The sequence below is a fragment of the Eubalaena glacialis genome, chromosome 20 (assembly GCF_028564815.1).
Source record: "Eubalaena glacialis isolate mEubGla1 chromosome 20, mEubGla1.1.hap2.+ XY, whole genome shotgun sequence".
In the NCBI taxonomy this organism is placed as follows: domain Eukaryota; kingdom Metazoa; phylum Chordata; class Mammalia; order Artiodactyla; family Balaenidae; genus Eubalaena; species Eubalaena glacialis.
This window is the reverse complement of record NC_083735.1, coordinates 40388840-40414016: the sequence shown is the minus strand read 5'-3', so window position 1 is coordinate 40414016 and position 25177 is coordinate 40388840.

The window sequence follows — 25177 nt, the reverse complement described above, 5'->3', positions numbered from 1 at the left end:
GGGCAATACACTGCACCCTTCCTTGGGAACGCTAGATGTCCTCAGCACACCAACAGCTCCAGGGATTCTGTTCTCTCACGTCCTACATGCCATGGAAGTCTGCCTCATTGTCCTCATTTGAGCTGCACTTAGCAACACAATCTGCTTCACCTCTGTTCTAGGAACTCACACCCAAGGACCCCATACCTACAGTAGAAACGAGGCTTGCATTCCTACTGCAACGAAACCACTGTTTCCTGTTACCCTGCAGGATTTTGAATAGGCTAAGGACCGATAGCCTACTCAAAGTGTTCCAAGGATGAGTGAGTTCGCTACATGCAGAACACTTTGGGAAGTAATGTTGATTCAGGCAAGGGAACAGGGTGTAGCTAGAGTCTCTTTTGACTTGTTGGAAATCAGAAGGGTTTAGACTTCGTGTTCACCGCAAAAGATGACCTGATGGCACAAGCCTTGTTTCCCATATTAAAAGCTCTATTCAGGCTGCCCTGAAGCTACCTAAATACGTCTATTTCTGACTGGCCTCTAGTCACTGTAGTTACACTCTGGACGAAAAGGTTTCTCTAACGAAGCACGATGCTTCCATAGCATGGGTGGTAGCTCATCCCGTCAGGCTCTAGAGCTAAAGGGAAACTTGACGTGAGTACTTGCCTCACGCTAAGGCCTGAAAAGCCCTGCTGAAGCGAAAGCGTGTTGCAGTTTCCATTAGCTAGTATTCGCAGTTCTGCTTTACTTTAACGTTTCTCCGCTTTTCCAGACACTTAGGACCCTCGTGTGGGCACCCCACTGCCTACAAATACAGTGAGTACCAGCAGGTTCCACTGCCCTTCTAAGAAACTTCCAGGCCGTAAGTCTTTCCAAGTCACTCTGCATTCAGAGAGCAGGGCAATACACTGCACCCTTCCTTGGGAAAGCTAGATGTCCTCAGCACACCAACAGCTCCAGGGATTCTGTTCTCTCACGCCCTACATGCCATGGAAGTCTGCCTCATTGTCCTCATTTGAGCTGCACTTAGCAACACAATCTGATTTGCCTTTCTTCTAGGAACTCACACTCAAGGACCCCATACCTACAGGAGAAAGGAGGCTTGCATTCCTTCTGCAACCAAAGCACAGTTGTTCCTGTTACCCTGCAGGATTTTAGAATAGCCTAAGGACCGATAGCCTACATAGAGCATTTCAAATTTGAGGCAGTTCGTTACATGTAGAACACTTTGTGAAGAAAAGTTGATTCAGGCAAGGGACAAGGGTAGAGCTAGAGTCTCTTTTGACTTGTTAGAAATCAGAAGGCTTCAGGCTGATGGTTCACCGGCAAAGAAACCTGATGGCACGAGCCTTGCTTTCCCTTCTTAAAAGCTCTTAGTCATGCTGCCCTGAAGCTACCTAAATAACTCTCTTTTTGACTGGCCTCTAGTCACTGTAGTTAGCCCTCTGGAACAAAAAGCAGTTTTCTCTAAGGAAACACGGTGCTTCCATAGTATGGGTGGGAGCTCATCTTATCAGGCTCTAGAGCTAAAGGGAAACTTGACATCAGTACTTGCCTCACGCTAAGGCCTGAGGAGCCCTGCTGAAGCGAAAGCGTGTTGCAGTTTGCATCAGCTCGTATTCGAAGTTCTGCTTTACTTTAACGTTTCTACACATTTCCAGACACTTAGGAACCTCGTGTGGGCACCCCATTGCCTACAAATACAGTGAGTAGCAGCAGGCTCCACTGCCCTTCAAAGAAACATCCAGGCCGTAAGCCTTTCCAAGTCACTCTATGTATTCAGAGACTAGGGCAATACACTGCACCCTTCCTTGGGAACGCTAGATGTCCTCAGCACACCAACAGCTCCAGGGATTCTGTTCTCTCACGTCCTACATGCCATGGAAGTCTGCCTCATTGTCCTCATTTGAGCTGCACTTAGCAACACAATCGGCTTCACCTTTCTTCTAGGAACTCACACCCAAGGACCCCATACCTACAGTAGAAACGAGGCTTGCATTCCTACTGCAACGAAACCACTGTTTCCTGTTACCCTGCAGGATTTTGAATAGGCTAAGGACCGATAGCCTACTCAAAGTGTTCCAAGGATGAGTGAGTTCGCTACATGCAGAACACTTTGGGAAGTAATGTTGATTCAGGCAAGGGAACAGGGTGTAGCTAGAGTCTCTTTTGACTTGTTGGAAATCAGAAGGGTTTAGACTTCGTGTTCACCACAAAAGATGACCTGATGGCACAAGCCTTGTTTCCCATATTAAAAGCTCTATTCAGGCTGCCCTGAAGCTACCTAAATACGTCTATTTCTGACTGGCCTCTAGTCACTGTAGTTACACTCTGGACGAAAAGGTTTCTCTAACGAAGCACGATGCTTCCATAGCATGGGTGGTAGCTCATCCCGTCAGGCTCTAGAGCTAAAGGGAAACTTGACGTCAGTACTTGCCTCACGCTAAGGCCTGAAGAGCCCTGCTGAAGCGAAAGCGTGTTGCAGTTTACATTAGCTCGTATTCGCAGTTCTGCTTTACTTTAACGTTTCTACGGTTTTCCAGACTCTTTGGACCCTCGTGTGGGCACCCCATTGCCTACCAATACAGTGAGTACCAGCAGGCCGTACTGCCCTTCTAAGAAACATCCAGGCCGTAAGCCTTTCCAAGTCCCTCTATGTGTTCAGAGAGTAGGGCAATACACTGCAACCTTCCTTGGGAAAGCTAGATGTCCTCAGCACACCAACAGCTCCAGGGATTCTGTTCTCTCACGTCCTACATGCCATGGAGTCTGCCTCATTGTCCGATTTTGAGCTGCTCTTAGAAACACAATCTGCTTCGCCTTTCTTCCAGGAACTCACACCCAAGGACCCCATACCTACAGTAGAAAGGAGGCTTGCATCCTACTGCAACGAAACCACAGTTTTCCTGTTACACTGCAGGATTTTAGAATAGGCTTTAGCCTATTCTAGCCCGATAGCCTACATAGAGCATTTCAAATTTGAGGGAGTTCGCTACATGGAGAACACTTTGTGAAGAAAAGTTGATTCAGGCAAGGGACCAGGGTAGAGCTAGAGTCTCTTTTGACTTGTTAGAAATCAGAAGACTTCAGGCTGATTGTTCACCTGCAAAGAAGACCTGATGGCACAAGCCTTGCTTTCCCATATTAAGAGCTCTTAGTCATGCTGCCCTGAAGCTACCTAAATAACTCTCTTTTTGACTGGCCTCTAGGCACTGTAGTTAGCCCTCTGGAACAAAAAGCAGTTTTCTCTAAAGAAACACGGTGCTTCCATAGTATGGGTGGGAGCTCATCCTGTCAGGCTCTAGAGCTAAAGGGAAACTTGACGTCAGTACTTGCCTCACGCTAAGGCCTGAAAAGCCCTGCTGAAGCGAAAGCGTGTTGCAGTTTCCATTTGCTAGTATTCGCAGTTCTGCTTTACTTTAACGTTTCTCCGCTTTTCCAGACACTTAGGACCCTCGTGTGGGCACCCCATTGCCTACAAATACGGTGAGTACCAGCAGGTTCCACTGCCCTTCTAAGAAACTTCCAGGCCGTAAGTCTTTCCAAGTCACTCTGCATTCAGAGAGCAGGGCAATACACTGCACCCTTCCTTGGGAAAGCTAGATGTCCTCAGCACACCAACAGCTCCAGGGATTCTGTTCTCTCACGTCCTACATGCCATGGAAGTCTGCCTCATTGTCCTCATTTGAGCTGCACTTAGCAACACAATCTGATTCGCCTTTCTTCTAGGAACTCACACTCAAGGACCCCATACCTACAGGAGAAAGGAGGCTTGCATTCCTTCTGCAACCAAAGCACAGTTGTTCCTGTTACCCTGCAGGATTTTAGAATAGCCTAAGGACCGATAGCCTACATAGAGCATTTCAAATTTGAGGCAGTTCGCTACATGTAGAACACTTTGTGAAGAAAAGTTGATTCAGGCAAGGGACAAGGGTAGAGCTAGAGTCTCTTTTGACTTGTTAGAAATCAGAAGGCTTCAGGCTGATGGTTCACCGACAAAGAAACCTGATGGCACGAGCCTTGCTTTCCCTTCTTAAAAGCTCTTAGTCATGCTGCCCTGAAGCTACCTAAATAACTCTCTTTTTGACTGGCCTCTAGTCACTGTAGTTAGCCCTCTGGAACAAAAAGCAGTTTTCTCTAAGGAAACACGGTGCTTCCATAGTATGGGTGGGAGCTCATCTTATCAGGCTCTAGAGCTAAAGGGAAACTTGACGTGAGTACTTGCCTCACGCTAAGGCCTGAGGAGCCCTGCTGAAGCGAAAGCGTGTTGCAGTTTGCATCAGCTCGTATTCGAAGTTCTGCTATACTTTAACGTTTCTACACATTTCCAGACACTTAGGAACCTCGTGTGGGCACCCCATTGCCTACAAATACAGTGAGTAGCAGCAGGCTCCACTGCCCTTCAAAGAAACATCCAGGCCGTAAGCCTTTCCAAGTCACTCTATGTATTCAGAGACTAGGGCAATACACTGCACCCTTCCTTGGGAACGCTAGATGTCCTCAGCACACCAACAGCTCCAGGGATTCTGTTCTCTCACGTCCTACATGCCATGGAAGTCTGCCTCATTGTCCTCATTTGAGCTGCACTTAGCAACACAATCTGCTTCACCTCTGTTCTAGGAACTCACACCCAAGGACCCCATACCTACAGTAGAAACGAGGCTTGCATTCCTACTGCAACGAAACCACTGTTTCCTGTTACACTGCAGGATTTTGAATAGGCTAAGGACCGATAGCCTACTCAAAGTGTTCCAAGGATGAGTGAGTTCGCTACATGCAGAACACTTTGGGAAGTAATGTTGATTCAGGCAAGGGAACAGGGTGTAGCTAGAGTCTCTTTTGACTTGTTGGAAATCAGAAGGGTTTAGACTTCGTGTTCACCGCAAAAGATGACCTGATGGCACAAGCCTTGTTTCCCATATTAAAAGCTCTATTCAGGCTGCCCTGAAGCTACCTAAATACGTCTATTTCTGACTGGCCTCTAGTCACTGTAGTTACACTCTGGACGAAAAGGTTTCTTTAACGAAGCACGATGCTTCCATAGCATGGGTGGTAGCTCATCCCGTCAGGCTCTAGAGCTAAAGGGAAACTTGACGTGAGTACTTGCCTCACGCTAAGGCCTGAAAAGCCCTGCTGAAGCGAAAGCGTGTTGCAGTTTCCATTAGCTAGTATTCGCAGTTCTGCTTTACTTTAACGTTTCTCCGCTTTTCCAGACACTTAGGACCCTCGTGTGGGCACCCCACTGCCTACAAATACAGTGAGTACCAGCAGGTTCCACTGCCCTTCTAAGAAACTTCCAGGCCGTAAGTCTTTCCAAGTCACTCTGCATTCAGAGAGCAGGGCAATACACTGCACCCTTCCTTGGGAAAGCTAGATGTCCTCAGCACACCAACAGCTCCAGGGATTCTGTTCTCTCACGTCCTACATGCCATGGAGTCTGCCTCATTGTCCGATTTTGAGCTGCTCTTAGAAACACAATCTGCTTCGCCTTTCTTCCAGGAACTCACACCCAAGGACCCCATACCTACAGTAGAAAGGAGGCTTGCATCCTACTGCAACGAAACCACAGTTTTCCTGTTACACTGCAGGATTTTAGAATAGGCTTTAGCCTATTCTAGCCCGATAGCCTACATAGAGCATTTCAAATTTGAGGGAGTTCGCTACATGGAGAACACTTTGTGAAGAAAAGTTGATTCAGGCAAGGGACCAGGGTAGAGCTAGAGTCTCTTTTGACTTGTTAGAAATCAGAAGACTTCAGGCTGATTGTTCACCTGCAAAGAAGACCTGATGGCACAAGCCTTGCTTTCCCATATTAAAAGCTCTTAGTCATGCTGCCCTGAAGCTACCTAAATAACTCTCTTTTTGACTGGCCTCTAGTCACTGTAGTTAGCCCTCTGGAACAAAAAGCAGTTTTCTCTAAAGAAACACGGTGCTTCCATAGTATGGGTGGGAGCTCATCCTGTCAGGCTCTAGAGCTAAAGGGAAACTTGACGTGAGTACTAGCCTCACGCTAAGGCCTGAAAAGCCCTGCTGAAGCGAAAGCGTGTTGCAGTTTCCATTTGCTAGTATTCGCAGTTCTGCTTTACTTTAACGTTTCTCCGCTTTTCCAGACACTTAGGACCCTCGTGTGGGCACCCCACTGCCTACAAATACGGTGAGTACCAGCAGGTTCCACTGCCCTTCTAAGAAACTTCCAGGCCGTAAGTCTTTCCAAGTCACTCTGCATTCAGAGACTAGGGCAATACACTGCACCCTTCCTTGAGAACGCTAGATGTCCTCAGCACACCAACAGCTCCAGGGATTCTGTTCTCTCACGTCCTACATGCCATGGAAGTCTGCCTCATTGTCCTCATTTGAGCTGCACTTAGCAACACAATCGGCTTCACCTTTCTTCTAGGAACTCACACCCAAGGACCCCATACCTACAGTAGAAACGAGGCTTGCATTCCTACTGCAACGAAACCACTGTTTCCTGTTACCCTGCAGGATTTTGAATAGGCTAAGGACCGATAGCCTACTCAAAGTGTTCCAAGGATGAGTGAGTTCGCTACATGCAGAACACTTTGGGAAGTAATGTTGATTCAGGCAAGGGAACAGGGTGTAGCTAGAGTCTCTTTTGACTTGTTGGAAATCAGATGGGTTTAGACTTCGTGTTCACCGCAAAAGATGACCTGATGGCACAAGCCTTGTTTCCCATATTAAAAGCTCTATTCAGGCTGCCCTGAAGCTACCTAAATACGTCTATTTCTGACTGGCCTCTAGTCACTGTAGTTACACTCTGGACGAAAAGGTTTCTCTAACGAAGCACGATGCTTCCATAGCATGGGTGGTAGCTCATCCCGTCAGGCTCTAGAGCTAAAGGGAAACTTGACGTCAGTACTTGCCTCACGCTAAGGCCTGAAGAGCCCTGCTGAAGCGAAAGCGTGTTGCAGTTTACATTAGCTCGTATTCGCAGTTCTGCTTTACTTTAACGTTTCTACGGTTTTCCAGACTCTTTGGACCCTCGTGTGGGCACCCCATTGCCTACCAATACAGTGAGTACCAGCAGGCCGTACTGCCCTTCTAAGAAACATCCAGGCCGTAAGCCTTTCCAAGTCCCTCTATGTGTTCAGAGAGTAGGGCAATACACTGCACCCTTCCTTGGGAAAGCTAGATGTCCTCAGCACACCAACAGCTCCAGGGATTCTGTTCTCTCACGTCCTACATGCCATGGAGTCTGCCTCATTGTCCGATTTTGAGCTGCTCTTAGAAACACAATCTGCTTCGCCTTTCTTCCAGGAACTCACACCCAAGGACCCCATACCTACAGTAGAAAGGAGGCTTGCATCCTACTGCAACGAAACCACAGTTTTCCTGTTACACTGCAGGATTTTAGAATAGGCTTTAGCCTATTCTAGCCCGATAGCCTACATAGAGCATTTCAAATTTGAGGGAGTTCGCTACATGGAGAACACTTTGTGAAGAAAAGTTGATTCAGGCAAGGGACCAGGGTAGAGCTAGAGTCTCTTTTGACTTGTTAGAAATCAGAAGACTTCAGGCTGATTGTTCACCTGCAAAGAAGACCTGATGGCACAAGCCTTGCTTTCCCATATTAAAAGCTCTTAGTCATGCTGCCCTGAAGCTACCTAAATAACTCTCTTTTTGACTGGCCTCTAGTCACTGTAGTTAGCCCTCTGGAACAAAAAGCAGTTTTCTCTAAAGAAACACGGTGCTTCCATAGTATGGGTGGGAGCTCATCCTGTCAGGCTCTAGAGCTAAAGGGAAACTTGACGTGAGTACTTGCCTCACGCTAAGGCCTGAAAAGCCCTGCTGAAGCGAAAGCGTGTTGCAGTTTCCATTAGCTAGTATTCGCAGTTCTGCTTTACTTTAACGTTTCTCCGCTTTTCCAGACACTTAGGACCCTCGTGTGGGCACCCCACTGCCTACAAATACAGTGAGTACCAGCAGGTTCCACTGCCCTTCTAAGAAACTTCCAGGCCGTAAGTCTTTCCAAGTCACTCTGCATTCAGAGAGCAGGGCAATACACTGCACCCTTCCTTGGGAAAGCTAGATGTCCTCAGCACACCAACAGCTCCAGGGATTCTGTTCTCTCACGTCCTACATGCCATGGAAGTCTGCCTCATTGTCCTCATTTGAGCTGCACTTAGCAACACAATCTGATTCGCCTTTCTTCTAGGAACTCACACTCAAGGACCCCATACCTACAGGAGAAAGGAGGCTTGCGTTCCTACTGCAACCAAAGCACAGTTGTTCCTGTTACACTGCAGTATTTTGAATAGGCTAAGGACCGATAGCCTACTTAGAGTGTTCCAAGGATGAGTGAGTTCGCTACATGCAGAACACTTTGGGAAGAAAAGTTGATTCAGGCAAGGGAACAGGGTGTAGCTAGAGTCTCTTTTGACTTGTTGGAAATCAGATGGGTTTAGACTTCGTGTTCACCGCAAAAGATGACCTGATGGCACAAGCCTTGTTTCCCATATTAAAAGCTCTATTCAGGTTGCCCTGAAGCTACCTAAATACGTCTATTTCTGACTGGCCTCTAGTCACTGTAGTTACACTCAGGACGAAAAGATTTCTCTAACGAAGCACGATGCTTCCATAGCATGGGTGGTAGCTCATCCCGTCAGGCTCTAGAGCTAAAGGGAAACTTGACGTCAGTACTTGCCTCACGCTAAGGCCTGAAGAGCCCTGCTGAAGCGAAAGCGTGTTGCAGTTTACATTAGCTCGTATTCGCAGTTCTGCTTTACTTTAACGTTTCTACGGTTTTCCAGACTCTTTGGACCCTCGTGTGGGCACCCCATTGCCTACCAATACAGTGAGTACCAGCAGGCCATACTGCCCTTCTAAGAAACATCCAGGCCGTAAGCCTTTCCAAGTCCCTCTATGTGTTCAGAGAGTAGGGCAATACACTGCACCCTTCCTTGGGAAAGCTAGATGTCCTCAGCACACCAACAGCTCCAGGGATTCTGTTCTCTCACGTCCTACATGCCATGGAGTCTGCCTCATTGTCCGATTTTGAGCTGCTCTTAGAAACACAATCTGCTTCGCCTTTCTTCCAGGAACTCACACCCAAGGACCCCATACCTACAGTAGAAAGGAGGCTTGCATCCTACTGCAACGAAACCACAGTTTTCCTGTTACACTGCAGGATTTTAGAATAGGCTTTAGCCTATTCTAGCCCGATAGCCTACACAGAGCATTTCAAATTTGAGGGAGTCCGCTACATGGAGAACACTTTGTGAAGAAAAGTTGATTCAGGCAAGGGACCAGGGTAGAGCTAGAGTCTCTTTTGACTTGTTAGAAATCAGAAGACTTCAGGCTGATTGTTCACCTGCAAAGAAGACCTGATGGCACAAGCCTTGCTTTCCCATATTAAAAGCTCTTAGTCATGCTGCCCTGAAGCTACCTAAATAACTCTCTTTTTGACTGGCCTCTAGTCACTGTAGTTAGCCCTCTGGAACAAAAAGCAGTTTTCTCTAAAGAAACACGGTGCTTCCATAGTATGGGTGGGAGCTCATCCTGTCAGGCTCTAGAGCTAAAGGGAAACTTGACGTGAGTACTTGCCTCACGCTAAGGCCTGAAAAGCCCTGCTGAAGCGAAAGCGTGTTGCAGTTTCCATTAGCTAGTATTCGCAGTTCTGCTTTACTTTAACGTTTCTCCGCTTTTCCAGACACTTAGGACCCTCGTGTGGGCACCCCACTGCCTACAAATACGGTGAGTACCAGCAGGTTCCACTGCCCTTCTAAGAAACTTCCAGGCCGTAAGTCTTTCCAAGTCACTCTGCATTCAGAGAGCAGGGCAATACACTGCACCCTTCCTTGGGAAAGCTAGATGTCCTCAGCACACCAACAGCTCCAGGGATTCTGTTCTCTCACGTCCTACATGCCATGGAAGTCTGCCTCATTGTCCTCATTTGAGCTGCACTTAGCAACACAATCTGATTCGCCTTTCTTCTAGGAACTCACACTCAAGGACCCCATACCTACAGGAGAAAGGAGGCTTGCATTCCTTCTGCAACCAAAGCACAGTTGTTCCTGTTACCCTGCAGGATTTTAGAATAGCCTAAGGACCGATAGCCTACATAGAGCATTTCAAATTTGAGGCAGTTCGCTACATGTAGAACACTTTGTGAAGAAAAGTTGATTCAGGCAAGGGACAAGGGTAGAGCTAGAGTCTCTTTTGACTTGTTAGAAATCAGAAGGCTTCAGGCTGATGGTTCACCGGCAAAGAAACCTGATGGCACGAGCCTTGCTTTCCCTTCTTAAAAGCTCTTAGTCATGCTGCCCTGAAGCTACCTAAATAACTCTCTTTTTGACTGGCCTCTAGTCACTGTAGTTAGCCCTCTGGAACAAAAAGCAGTTTTCTCTAAGGAAACACGGTGCTTCCATAGTATGGGTGGGAGCTCATCTTATCAGGCTCTAGAGCTAAAGGGAAACTTGACGTGAGTACTTGCCTCACGCTAAGGCCTGAGGAGCCCTGCTGAAGCGAAAGCGTGTTGCAGTTTGCATCAGCTCGTATTCGAAGTTCTGCTTTACTTTAACGTTTCTACACATTTCCAGACACTTAGGAACCTCGTGTGGGCACCCCATTGCCTACAAATACAGTGAGTAGCAGCAGGCTCCACTGCCCTTCAAAGAAACATCCAGGCCGTAAGCCTTTCCAAGTCACTCTATGTATTCAGAGACTAGGGCAATACACTGCACCCTTCCTTGAGAACGCTAGATGTCCTCAGCACACCAACAGCTCCAGGGATTCTGTTCTCTCACGTCCTACATGCCATGGAAGTCTGCCTCATTGTCCTCATTTGAGCTGCACTTAGCAACACAATCTGCTTCACCTCTGTTCTAGGAACTCACACCCAAGGACCCCATACCTACAGTAGAAACGAGGCTTGCATTCCTACTGCAACGAAACCACTGTTTCCTGTTACACTGCAGGATTTTGAATAGGCTAAGGACCGATAGCCTACTCAAAGTGTTCCAAGGATGAGTGAGTTCGCTACATGCAGAACACTTTGGGAAGTAATGTTGATTCAGGCAAGGGAACAGGGTGTAGCTAGAGTCTCTTTTGACTTGTTGGAAATCAGAAGGGTTTAGACTTCGTGTTCACCGCAAAAGATGACCTGATGGCACAAGCCTTGTTTCCCATATTAAAAGCTCTATTCAGGCTGCCCTGAAGCTACCTAAATACGTCTATTTCTGACTGGCCTCTAGTCACTGTAGTTACACTCTGGACGAAAAGGTTTCTCTAACGAAGCACGATGCTTCCATAGCATGGGTGGTAGCTCATCCCGTCAGGCTCTAGAGCTAAAGGGAAACTTGACGTGAGTACTTGCCTCACGCTAAGGCCTGAAAAGCCCTGCTGAAGCGAAAGCGTGTTGCAGTTTCCATTAGCTAGTATTCGCAGTTCTGCTTTACTTTAACGTTTCTCCGCTTTTCCAGACACTTAGGACCCTCGTGTGGGCACCCCACTGCCTACAAATACAGTGAGTACCAGCAGGTTCCACTGCCCTTCTAAGAAACTTCCAGGCCGTAAGTCTTTCCAAGTCACTCTGCATTCAGAGAGCAGGGCAATACACTGCACCCTTCCTTGGGAAAGCTAGATGTCCTCAGCACACCAACAGCTCCAGGGATTCTGTTCTCTCACGCCCTACATGCCATGGAAGTCTGCCTCATTGTCCTCATTTGAGCTGCACTTAGCAACACAATCTGATTTGCCTTTCTTCTAGGAACTCACACTCAAGGACCCCATACCTACAGGAGAAAGGAGGCTTGCATTCCTTCTGCAACCAAAGCACAGTTGTTCCTGTTACCCTGCAGGATTTTAGAATAGCCTAAGGACCGATAGCCTACATAGAGCATTTCAAATTTGAGGCAGTTCGTTACATGTAGAACACTTTGTGAAGAAAAGTTGATTCAGGCAAGGGACAAGGGTAGAGCTAGAGTCTCTTTTGACTTGTTAGAAATCAGAAGGCTTCAGGCTGATGGTTCACCGGCAAAGAAACCTGATGGCACGAGCCTTGCTTTCCCTTCTTAAAAGCTCTTAGTCATGCTGCCCTGAAGCTACCTAAATAACTCTCTTTTTGACTGGCCTCTAGTCACTGTAGTTAGCCCTCTGGAACAAAAAGCAGTTTTCTCTAAGGAAACACGGTGCTTCCATAGTATGGGTGGGAGCTCATCTTATCAGGCTCTAGAGCTAAAGGGAAACTTGACGTGAGTACTTGCCTCACGCTAAGGCCTGAGGAGCCCTGCTGAAGCGAAAGCGTGTTGCAGTTTGCATCAGCTCGTATTCGAAGTTCTGCTTTACTTTAACGTTTCTACACATTTCCAGACACTTAGGAACCTCGTGTGGGCACCCCATTGCCTACAAATACAGTGAGTAGCAGCAGGCTCCACTGCCCTTCAAAGAAACATCCAGGCCGTAAGCCTTTCCAAGTCACTCTATGTATTCAGAGACTAGGGCAATACACTGCACCCTTCCTTGGGAACGCTAGATGTCCTCAGCACACCAACAGCTCCAGGGATTCTGTTCTCTCACGTCCTACATGCCATGGAAGTCTGCCTCATTGTCCTCATTTGAGCTGCACTTAGCAACACAATCTGCTTCACCTCTGTTCTAGGAACTCACACCCAAGGACCCCATACCTACAGTAGAAACGAGGCTTGCATTCCTACTGCAACGAAACCACTGTTTCCTGTTACCCTGCAGGATTTTGAATAGGCTAAGGACCGATAGCCTACTCAAAGTGTTCCAAGGATGAGTGAGTTCGCTACATGCAGAACACTTTGGGAAGTAATGTTGATTCAGGCAAGGGAACAGGGTGTAGCTAGAGTCTCTTTTGACTTGTTGGAAATCAGAAGGGTTTAGACTTCGTGTTCACCACAAAAGATGACCTGATGGCACAAGCCTTGTTTCCCATATTAAAAGCTCTATTCAGGCTGCCCTGAAGCTACCTAAATACGTCTATTTCTGACTGGCCTCTAGTCACTGTAGTTACACTCTGGACGAAAAGGTTTCTCTAACGAAGCACGATGCTTCCATAGCATGGGTGGTAGCTCATCCCGTCAGGCTCTAGAGCTAAAGGGAAACTTGACGTCAGTACTTGCCTCACGCTAAGGCCTGAAGAGCCCTGCTGAAGCGAAAGCGTGTTGCAGTTTACATTAGCTCGTATTCGCAGTTCTGCTTTACTTTAACGTTTCTACGGTTTTCCAGACTCTTTGGACCCTCGTGTGGGCACCCCATTGCCTACCAATACAGTGAGTACCAGCAGGCCGTACTGCCCTTCTAAGAAACATCCAGGCCGTAAGCCTTTCCAAGTCCCTCTATGTGTTCAGAGAGTAGGGCAATACACTGCACCCTTCCTTGGGAAAGCTAGATGTCCTCAGCACACCAACAGCTCCAGGGATTCTGTTCTCTCACGTCCTACATGCCATGGAGTCTGCCTCATTGTCCGATTTTGAGCTGCTCTTAGAAACACAATCTGCTTCGCCTTTCTTCCAGGAACTCACACCCAAGGACCCCATACCTACAGTAGAAAGGAGGCTTGCATCCTACTGCAACGAAACCACAGTTTTCCTGTTACACTGCAGGATTTTAGAATAGGCTTTAGCCTATTCTAGCCCGATAGCCTACATAGAGCATTTCAAATTTGAGGGAGTTCGCTACATGGAGAACACTTTGTGAAGAAAAGTTGATTCAGGCAAGGGACCAGGGTAGAGCTAGAGTCTCTTTTGACTTGTTAGAAATCAGAAGACTTCAGGCTGATTGTTCACCTGCAAAGAAGACCTGATGGCACAAGCCTTGCTTTCCCATATTAAAAGCTCTTAGTCATGCTGCCCTGAAGCTACCTAAATAACTCTCTTTTTGACTGGCCTCTAGTCACTGTAGTTAGCCCTCTGGAACAAAAAGCAGTTTTCTCTAAAGAAACACGGTGCTTCCATAGTATGGGTGGGAGCTCATCCTGTCAGGCTCTAGAGCTAAAGGGAAACTTGACGTCAGTACTTGCCTCACGCTAAGGCCTGAAAAGCCCTGCTGAAGCGAAAGCGTGTTGCAGTTTCCATTTGCTAGTATTCGCAGTTCTGCTTTACTTTAACGTTTCTCCGCTTTTCCAGACACTTAGGACCCTCGTGTGGGCACCCCACTGCCTACAAATACGGTGAGTACCAGCAGGTTCCACTGCCCTTCTAAGAAACTTCCAGGCCGTAAGTCTTTCCAAGTCACTCTGCATTCAGAGAGCAGGGCAATACACTGCACCCTTCCTTGGGAAAGCTAGATGTCCTCAGCACACCAACAGCTCCAGGGATTCTGTTCTCTCACGTCCTACATGCCATGGAAGTCTGCCTCATTGTCCTCATTTGAGCTGCACTTAGCAACACAATCTGATTCGCCTTTCTTCTAGGAACTCACACTCAAGGACCCCATACCTACAGGAGAAAGGAGGCTTGCATTCCTTCTGCAACCAAAGCACAGTTGTTCCTGTTACCCTGCAGGATTTTAGAATAGCCTAAGGACCGATAGCCTACATAGAGCATTTCAAATTTGAGGCAGTTCGCTACATGTAGAACACTTTGTGAAGAAAAGTTGATTCAGGCAAGGGACAAGGGTAGAGCTAGAGTCTCTTTTGACTTGTTAGAAATCAGAAGGCTTCAGGCTGATGGTTCACCGGCAAAGAAACCTGATGGCACGAGCCTTGCTTTCCCTTCTTAAAAGCTCTTAGTCATGCTGCCCTGAAGCTACCTAAATAACTCTCTTTTTGACTGGCCTCTAGTCACTGTAGTTAGCCCTCTGGAACAAAAAGCAGTTTTCTCTAAGGAAACACGGTGCTTCCATAGTATGGGTGGGAGCTCATCTTATCAGGCTCTAGAGCTAAAGGGAAACTTGACGTGAGTACTTGCCTCACGCTAAGGCCTGAGGAGCCCTGCTGAAACGAAAGCGTGTTGCAGTTTGCATCAGCTCGTATTCGAAGTTCTGCTTTACTTTAACGTGTCTACACATTTCCAGACACATAGGAACCTCGTGTGGGCACCCCATTGCCTACAAATACAGTGAGTAGCAGCAGGCTCCACTGCCCTTCAAAGAAACATCCAGGCCGTAAGCCTTTCCAAGTCACTCTATGTATTCAGAGACTAGGGCAATACACTGCACCCTTCCTTGGGAACGCTAGATGTCCTCAGCACACCAACAGCTCCAGGGATTCTGTTCTCTCACGTCCTACATACCATGGAAGTCTGCCTCATTGTCCTCATTTGAGCTGCACTTAGCAACACAATCTGCTTCACCTCTGTTCTAGGAACTCACACCCAAGGACCCCATACCTACAGTAGAAACGAGGCTTGCATTCCTACTGCAACGAAACCACTGTTTCCTGTTACACTGCAGGATTTTGAATAGGCTAAGGACCGATAGCCTACTCAAAGTGTTCCAAGGATGAGTGAGTTCGCTACATGCAGAACACTTTGGGAAGTAATGTTGATTCAGGCAAGGGAACAGGGTGTAGCTAGAGTCTCTTTTGACTTGTTGGAAATCAGAAGGGTTTAGACTTCGTGTTCACCGCAAAAGATGACCTGATGGCACAAGCCTTGTTTCCCATATTAAAAGCTCTATTCAGGCTGCCCTGAAGCTACCTAAATACGTCTATTTCTGACTGGCCTCTAGTCACTGTAGTTACACTCTGGACGAAAAGGTTTCTCTAACGAAGCACGATGCTTCCATAGCATGGGTGGTAGCTCATCCCGTCAGGCTCTAGAGCTAAAGGGAAACTTGACGTGAGTACTTGCCTCACGCTAAGGCCTGAAAAGCCCTGCTGAAGCGAAAGCGTGTTGCAGTTTCCATTAGCTAGTATTCGCAGTTCTGCTTTACTTTAACGTTTCTCCGCTTTTCCAGACACTTAGGACCCTCGTGTGGGCACCCCACTGCCTACAAATACAGTGAGTACCAGCAGGTTCCACTGCCCTTCTAAGAAACTTCCAGGCCGTAAGTCTTTCCAAGTCACTCTGCATTCAGAGAGCAGGGCAATACACTGCACCCTTCCTTGGGAAAGCTAGATGTCCTCAGCACACCAACAGCTCCAGGGATTCTGTTCTCTCACGCCCTACATGCCATGGAAGTCTGCCTCATTGTCCTCATTTGAGCTGCACTTAGCAACACAATCTGATTTGCCTTTCTTCTAGGAACTCACACTCAAGGACCCCATACCTACAGGAGAAAGGAGGCTTGCATTCCTTCTGCAACCAAAGCACAGTTGTTCCTGTTACCCTGCAGGATTTTAGAATAGCCTAAGGACCGATAGCCTACATAGAGCATTTCAAATTTGAGGCAGTTCGTTACATGTAGAACACTTTGTGAAGAAAAGTTGATTCAGGCAAGGGACAAGGGTAGAGCTAGAGTCTCTTTTGACTTGTTAGAAATCAGAAGGCTTCAGGCTGATGGTTCACCGGCAAAGAAACCTGATGGCACGAGCCTTGCTTTCCCTTCTTAAAAGCTCTTAGTCATGCTGCCCTGAAGCTACCTAAATAACTCTCTTTTTGACTGGCCTCTAGTCACTGTAGTTAGCCCTCTGGAACAAAAAGCAGTTTTCTCTAAGGAAACACGGTGCTTCAATAGTATGGGTGGGAGCTCATCTTATCAGGCTCTAGAGCTAAAGGGAAACTTGACGTGAGTACTTGCCTCACGCTAAGGCCTGAGGAGCCCTGCTGAAGCGAAAGCGTGTTGCAGTTTGCATCAGCTCGTATTCGAAGTTCTGCTTTACTTTAACGTTTCTACACATTTCCAGACACTTAGGAACCTCGTGTGGGCACCCCATTGCCTACAAATACAGTGAGTAGCAGCAGGCTCCACTGCCCTTCAAAGAAACATCCAGGCCGTAAGCCTTTCCAAGTCACTCTATGTATTCAGAGACTAGGGCAATACACTGCACCCTTCCTTGGGAACGCTAGATGTCCTCAGCACACCAACAGCTCCAGGGATTCTGTTCTCTCACGTCCTACATGCCATGGAAGTCTGCCTCATTGTCCTCATTTGAGCTGCACTTAGCAACACAATCTGCTTCACCTCTGTTCTAGGAACTCACACCCAAGGACCCCATACCTACAGTAGAAACGAGGCTTGCATTCCTACTGCAACGAAACCACTGTTTCCTGTTACCCTGCAGGATTTTGAATAGGCTAAGGACCGATAGCCTACTCAAAGTGTTCCAAGGATGAGTGAGTTCGCTACATGCAGAACACTTTGGGAAGTAATGTTGATTCAGGCAAGGGAACAGGGTGTAGCTAGAGTCTCTTTTGACTTGTTGGAAATCAGAAGGGTTTAGACTTCGTGTTCACCACAAAAGATGACCTGATGGCACAAGCCTAGTTTCCCATATTAAAAGCTCTATTCAGGCTGCCCTGAAGCTACCTAAATACGTCTATTTCTGACTGGCCTCTAGTCACTGTAGTTACACTCTGGACGAAAAGGTTTCTCTAACGAAGCACGATGCTTCCATAGCATGGGTGGTAGCTCATCCCGTCAGGCTCTAGAGCTAAAGGGAAACTTGACGTCAGTACTTGCCTCACGCTAAGGCCTGAAAAGCCCTGCTGAAGCGAAAGCGTGTTGCAGTTTCCATTAGCTAGTATTCGCAGTTCTGCTTTACTTTAACGTTTCTCCGCTTTTCCAGACACTTAGGACCCTCGTGTGGGCACCCCACTGCCTACAAATACAGTGAGTACCAGCAGGTTCCACTGCCCTTCTAAGAAACTTCCAGGCCGTAAGTCTTTCCAAGTCACTCTGCATTCAGAGAGCAGGGCAATACACTGCACCCTTCCTTGGGAAAGCTAGATGTCCTCAGCACACCAACAGCTCCAGGGATTCTGTTCTCTCACGTCCTACATGCCATGGAAGTCTGCCTCATTGTCCTCATTTGAGCTGCACTTAGCAACACAATCTGATTTGCCTTTCTTCTAGGAACTCACACTCAAGGACCCCATACCTACAGGAGAAAGGAGGCTTGCATTCCTTCTGCAACCAAAGCACAGTTGTTCCTGTTACCCTGCAGGATTTTAGAATAGCCTAAGGACCGATAGCCTACATAGAGCATTTCAAATTTGAGGCAGTTCGTTACATGTAGAACACTTTGTGAAGAAAAGTTGATTCAGGCAAGGGACAAGGGTAGAGCTAGAGTCTCTTTTGACTTGTTAGAAATCAGAAGGCTTCAGGCTGATGGTTCACCGGCAAAGAAACCTGATGGCACGAGCCTTGCTTTCCCTTCTTAAAAGCTCTTAGTCATGCTGCCCTGAAGCTACCTAAATAACTCTCTTTTTGACTGGCCTCTAGTCACTGTAGTTAGCCCTCTGGAACAAAAAGCAGTTTTCTCTAAGGAAACACGGTGCTTCCATAGTATGGGTGGGAGCTCATCTTATCAGGCTCTAGAGCTAAAGGGAAACTTGACGTGAGTACTTGCCTCACGCTAAGGCCTGAGGAGCCCTGCTGAAGCGAAAGCGTGTTGCAGTTTGCATCAGCTCGTATTCGAAGTTCTGCTTTACTTTAACGTTTCTACACATTTCCAGACACTTAGGAACCTCGTGTGGGCACCCCATTGCCTACAAATACAGTGAGTAGCAGCAGGCTCCACTGCCCTTCAAAGAAACATCCAGGCCGTAAGCCTTTCCAAGTCACTCTATGTATTCAGAGACTAGGGCAATACACTGCACCCTTCCTTGGGAACGCTAGATGTCCTCAGCACACCAACAGCTCCAGGGATTCTGTTCTCTCACGTCCTACATGCCATGGAAGTCTGCCTCATTGTCCTCATTTGAGCTGCACTTAGCAACACAATCTGCTTCACCTCTGTTCTAGGAACTCACACCCAAGGACCCCATACCTACAGTAGAAACGAGGCTTGCATTCCTACTGCAACGAAACCACTGTTTCCTGTTACCCTGCAGGATTTTGAATAGGCTAAGGACCGATAGCCTACTCAAAGTGTTCCAAGGATGAGTGAGTTCGCTACATGCAGAACACTTTGGGAAGTAATGTTGATTCAGGCAAGGGAACAGGGTGTAGCTAGAGTCTCTTTTGACTTGTTGGAAATCAGAAGGGTTTAGACTTCGTGTTCACCGCAAAAGATGACCTGATGGCACAAGCCTTGTTTCCCATATTAAAAGCTCTATTCAGGCTGCCCTGAAGCTACCTAAATACGTCTATTTCTGACTGGCCTCTAGTCACTGTAGTTACACTCTGGACGAAAAGGTTTCTCTAACGAAGCACGATGCTTCCATAGCATGGGTGGTAGCTCATCCCGTCAGGCTCTAGAGCTAAAGGGAAACTTGACGTGAGTACTTGCCTCACGCTAAGGCCTGAAAAGCCCTGCTGAAGCGAAAGCGTGTTGCAGTTTCCATTAGCTAGTATTCGCAGTTCTGCTTTACTTTAACGTTTCTCCGCTTTTCCAGACACTTAGGACCCTCGTGTGGGCACCCCACTGCCTACAAATACAGTGAGTACCAGCAGGTTCCACTGCCCTTCTAAGAAACTTCCAGGCCGTAAGTCTTTCCAAGTCACTCTGCATTCAGAGAGCAGGGCAATACACTGCACCCTTCCTTGGGAAAGCTAGATGTCCTCAGCACACCAACAGCTCCAGGGATTCTGTTCTCTCACGCCCTACATGCCATGGAAGTCTGCCTCATTGTCCTCATTTGAGCTGCACTTAGCAACACAATCTGATTTGCCTTTCTTCTAGGAACTCACACTCAAGGACCCCATACCTACAGGAGAAAGGAGGCTTGCATTCCTTCTGCAACCAAAGCACAGTTGTTCCTGTTACCCTGCAGGATTTTAGAATAGCCTAAGGACCGATAGCCTACATAGAGCATTTCAAATTTGAGGCAGTTCGTTACATGTAGAACACTTTGTGAAGAAAAGTTGATTCAGGCAAGGGACAAGGGTAGAGCTAGAGTCTCTTTTGACTTGTTAGAAATCAGAAGGCTTCAGGCTGATGGTTCACCGGCAAAGAAACCTGATGGCACGAGCCTTGCTTTCCCTTCTTAAAAGCTCTTAGTCATGCTGCCCTGAAGCTACCTAAATAACTCTCTTTTTGACTGGCCTCTAGTCACTGTAGTTATCCCTCTGGAACAAAAAGCAGTTTTCTCTAAGGAAACACGGTGCTTCCATAGTATGGGTGGGAGCTCATCTTATCAGGCTCTAGAGCTAAAGGGAAACTTGACGTGAGTACTTGCCTCACGCTAAGGCCTGAGGAGCCCTGCTGAAGCGAAAGCGTGTTGCAGTTTGCATCAGCTCGTATTCGAAGTTCTGCTTTACTTTAACGTTTCTACACATTTCCAGACACTTAGGAACCTCGTGTGGGCACCCCATTGCCTACAAATACAGTGAGTAGCAGCAGGCTCCACTGCCCTTCAAAGAAACATCCAGGCCGTAAGCCTTTCCAAGTCACTCTATGTATTCAGAGATTAGGGCAATACACTGCACCCTTCCTTGGGAACGCTAGATGTCCTCAGCACACCAACAGCTCCAGGGATTCTGTTCTCTCACGTCCTACATGCCATGGAAGTCTGCCTCATTGTCCTCATTTGAGCTGCACTTAGCAACACAATCGGCTTCACCTTTCTTCTAGGAACTCACACCCAAGGACCCCATACCTACAGTAGAAACGAGGCTTGCATTCCTACTGCAACGAAACCACTGTTTCCTGTTACCCTGCAGGATTTTGAATAGGCTAAGGACCGATAGCCTACTCAAAGTGTTCCAAGGATGAGTGAGTTCGCTACATGCAGAACACTTTGGGAAGTAATGTTGATTCAGGCAAGGGAACAGGGTGTAGCTAGAGTCTCTTTTGACTTGTTGGAAATCAGAAGGGTTTAGACTTCGTGTTCACCACAAAAGATGACCTGATGGCACAAGCCTTGTTTCCCATATTAAAAGCTCTATTCAGGCTGCCCTGAAGCTACCTAAATACGTCTATTTCTGACTGGCCTCTAGTCACTGTAGTTACACTCTGGACGAAAAGGTTTCTCTAACGAAGCACGATGCTTCCATAGCATGGGTGGTAGCTCATCCCGTCAGGCTCTAGAGCTAAAGGGAAACTTGACGTCAGTACTTGCCTCACGCTAAGGCCTGAAGAGCCCTGCTGAAGCGAAAGCGTGTTGCAGTTTACATTAGCTCGTATTCGCAGTTCTGCTTTACTTTAACGTTTCTACGGTTTTCCAGACTCTTTGGACCCTCGTGTGGGCACCCCATTGCCTACCAATACAGTGAGTACCAGCAGGCCGTACTGCCCTTCTAAGAAACATCCAGGCCGTAAGCCTTTCCAAGTCCCTCTATGTGTTCAGAGAGTAGGGCAATACACTGCAACCTTCCTTGGGAAAGCTAGATGTCCTCAGCACACCAACAGCTCCAGGGATTCTGTTCTCTCACGTCCTACATGCCATGGAGTCTGCCTCATTGTCCGATTTTGAGCTGCTCTTAGAAACACAATCTGCTTCGCCTTTCTTCCAGGAACTCACACCCAAGGACCCCATACCTACAGTAGAAAGGAGGCTTGCATCCTACTGCAACGAAACCACAGTTTTCCTGTTACACTGCAGGATTTTAGAATAGGCTTTAGCCTATTCTAGCCCGATAGCCTACATAGAGCATTTCAAATTTGAGGGAGTTCGCTACATGGAGAACACTTTGTGAAGAAAAGTTGATTCAGGCAAGGGACCAGGGTAGAGCTAGAGTCTCTTTTGACTTGTTAGAAAGCAGAAGACTTCAGGCTGATTGTTCACCTGCAAAGAAGACCTGATGGCACAAGCCTTGCTTTCCCATATTAAAAGCTCTTAGTCATGCTGCCCTGAAGCTACCTAAATAACTCTCTTTTTGACTGGCCTCTAGTCACTGTAGTTAGCCCTCTGGAACAAAAAGCAGTTTTCTCTAAAGAAACACGGTGCTTCCATAGTATGGGTGGGAGCTCATCCTGTCAGGCTCTAGAGCTAAAGGGAAACTTGACGTCAGTACTTGCCTCACGCTAAGGCCTGAAAAGCCCTGCTGAAGCGAAAGCGTGTTGCAGTTTCCATTTGCTAGTATTCGCAGTTCTGCTTTACTTTAACGTTTCTCCGCTTTTCCAGACACTTAGGACCCTCGTGTGGGCACCCCATTGCCTACAAATACGGTGAGTACCAGCAGGTTCCACTGCCCTTCTAAGAAACTTCCAGGCCGTAAGTCTTTCCAAGTCACTCTGCATTCAGAGAGCAGGGCAATACACTGCACCCTTCCTTGGGAAAGCTAGATGTCCTCAGCACACCAACAGCTCCAGGGATTCTGTTCTCTCACGTCCTACATGCCATGGAAGTCTGCCTCATTGTCCTCATTTGAGCTGCACTTAGCAACACAATCTGATTCGCCTTTCTTCTAGGAACTCACACTCAAGGACCCCATACCTACAGGAGAAAGGAGGCTTGCATTCCTTCTGCAACCAAAGCACAGTTGTTCCTGTTACCCTGCAGGATTTTAGAATAGCCTAAGGACCGATAGCCTACATAGAGCATTTCAAATTTGAGGCAGTTCGCTACATGTAGAACACTTTGTGAAGAAAAGTTGATTCAGGCAAGGGACAAGGGTAGAGCTAGAGTCTCTTTTGACTTGTTAGAAATCAGAAGGCTTCAGGCTGATGGTTCACCGACAAAGAAACCTGATGGCACGAGCCTTGCTTTCCCTTCTTAAAAGCTCTTAGTCATGCTGCCCTGAAGCTACCTAAATAACTCTCTTTTTGACTGGCCTCTAGTCACTGTAGTTAGCCCTCTGGAACAAAAAGCAGTTTTCTCTAAGGAAACACGGTGCTTCCATAGTATGGGTGGGAGCTCATCTTATCAGGCTCTAGAGCTAAAGGGAAACTTGACGTGAGTACTTGCCTCACGCTAAGGCCTGAGGAGCCCTGCTGAAGCGAAAGCGTGTTGCAGTTTGCATCAGCTCGTATTCGAAGTTCTGCTATACTTTAACGTTTCTACACATTTCCAGACACTTAGGAACCTCGTGTGGGCACCCCATTGCCTACAAATACAGTGAGTAGCAGCAGGCTCCACTGCCCTTCAAAGAAACATCCAGGCCGTAAGCCTTTCCAAGTCACTCTATGTATTCAGAGACTAGGGCAATACACTGCACCCTTCCTTGGGAACGCTAGATGTCCTCAGCACACCAACAGCTCCAGGGATTCTGTTCTCTCACGTCCTACATGCCATGGAAGTCTGCCTCATTGTCCTCATTTGAGCTGCACTTAGCAACACAATCTGCTTCACCTCTGTTCTAGGAACTCACACCCAAGGACCCCATACCTACAGTAGAAACGAGGCTTGCATTCCTACTGCAACGAAACCACTGTTTCCTGTTACACTGCAGGATTTTGAATAGGCTAAGGACCGATAGCCTACTCAAAGTGTTCCAAGGATGAGTGAGTTCGCTACATGCAGAACACTTTGGGAAGTAATGTTGATTCAGGCAAGGGAACAGGGTGTAGCTAGAGTCTCTTTTGACTTGTTGGAAATCAGAAGGGTTTAGACTTCGTGTTCACCGCAAAAGATGACCTGATGGCACAAGCCTTGTTTCCCATATTAAAAGCTCTATTCAGGCTGCCCTGAAGCTACCTAAATACGTCTATTTCTGACTGGCCTCTAGTCACTGTAGTTACACTCTGGACGAAAAGGTTTCTCTAACGAAGCACGATGCTTCCATAGCATGGGTGGTAGCTCATCCCGTCAGGCTCTAGAGCTAAAGGGAAACTTGACGTGAGTACTTGCCTCACGCTAAGGCCTGAAAAGCCCTGCTGAAGCGAAAGCGTGTTGCAGTTTCCATTAGCTAGTATTCGCAGTTCTGCTTTACTTTAACGTTTCTCCGCTTTTCCAGACACTTAGGACCCTCGTGTGGGCACCCCACTGCCTACAAATACAGTGAGTACCAGCAGGTTCCACTGCCCTTCTAAGAAACTTCCAGGCCGTAAGTCTTTCCAAGTCACTCTGCATTCAGAGAGCAGGGCAATACACTGCACCCTTCCTTGGGAAAGCTAGATGTCCTCAGCACACCAACAGCTCCAGGGATTCTGTTCTCTCACGTCCTACATGCCATGGAGTCTGCCTCATTGTCCGATTTTGAGCTGCTCTTAGAAACACAATCTGCTTCGCCTTTCTTCCAGGAACTCACACCCAAGGACCCCATACCTACAGTAGAAAGGAGGCTTGCATCCTACTGCAACGAAACCACAGTTTTCCTGTTACACTGCAGGATTTTAGAATAGGCTTTAGCCTATTCTAGCCCGATAGCCTACATAGAGCATTTCAAATTTGAGGGAGTTCGCTACATGGAGAACACTTTGTGAAGAAAAGTTGATTCAGGCAAGGGACCAGGGTAGAGCTAGAGTCTCTTTTGACTTGTTAGAAATCAGAAGACTTCAGGCTGATTGTTCACCTGCAAAGAAGACCTGATGGCACAAGCCTTGCTTTCCCATATTAAAAGCTCTTAGTCATGCTGCCCTGAAGCTACCTAAATAACTCTCTTTTTGACTGGCCTCTAGTCACTGTAGTTAGCCCTCTGGAACAAAAAGCAGTTTTCTCTAAAGAAACACGGTGCTTCCATAGTATGGGTGGGAGCTCATCCTGTCAGGCTCTAGAGCTAAAGGGAAACTTGACGTGAGTACTTGCCTCACGCTAAGGCCTGAAAAGCCCTGCTGAAGCGAAAGCGTGTTGCAGTTTCCATTTGCTAGTATTCGCAGTTCTGCTTTACTTTAACGTTTCTCCGCTTTTCCAGACACTTAGGACCCTCGTGTGGGCACCCCACTGCCTACAAATACGGTGAGTACCAGCAGGTTCCACTGCCCTTCTAAGAAACTTCCAGGCCGTAAGTCTTTCCAAGTCACTCTGCATTCAGAGAGCAGGGCAATACACTGCACCCTTCCTTGGGAAAGCTAGATGTCCTCAGCACACCAACAGCTCCAGGGATTCTGTTCTCTCACGTCCTACATGCCATGGAAGTCTGCCTCATTGTCCTCATTTGAGCTGCACTTAGCAACACAATCTGATTCGCCTTTCTTCTAGGAACTCACACTCAAGGACCCCATACCTACAGGAGAAAGGAGGCTTGCGTTCCTACTGCAACCAAAGCACAGTTGTTCCTGTTACACTGCAGTATTTTGAATAGGCTAAGGACCGATAGCCTACTTAGAGTGTTCCAAGGATGAGTG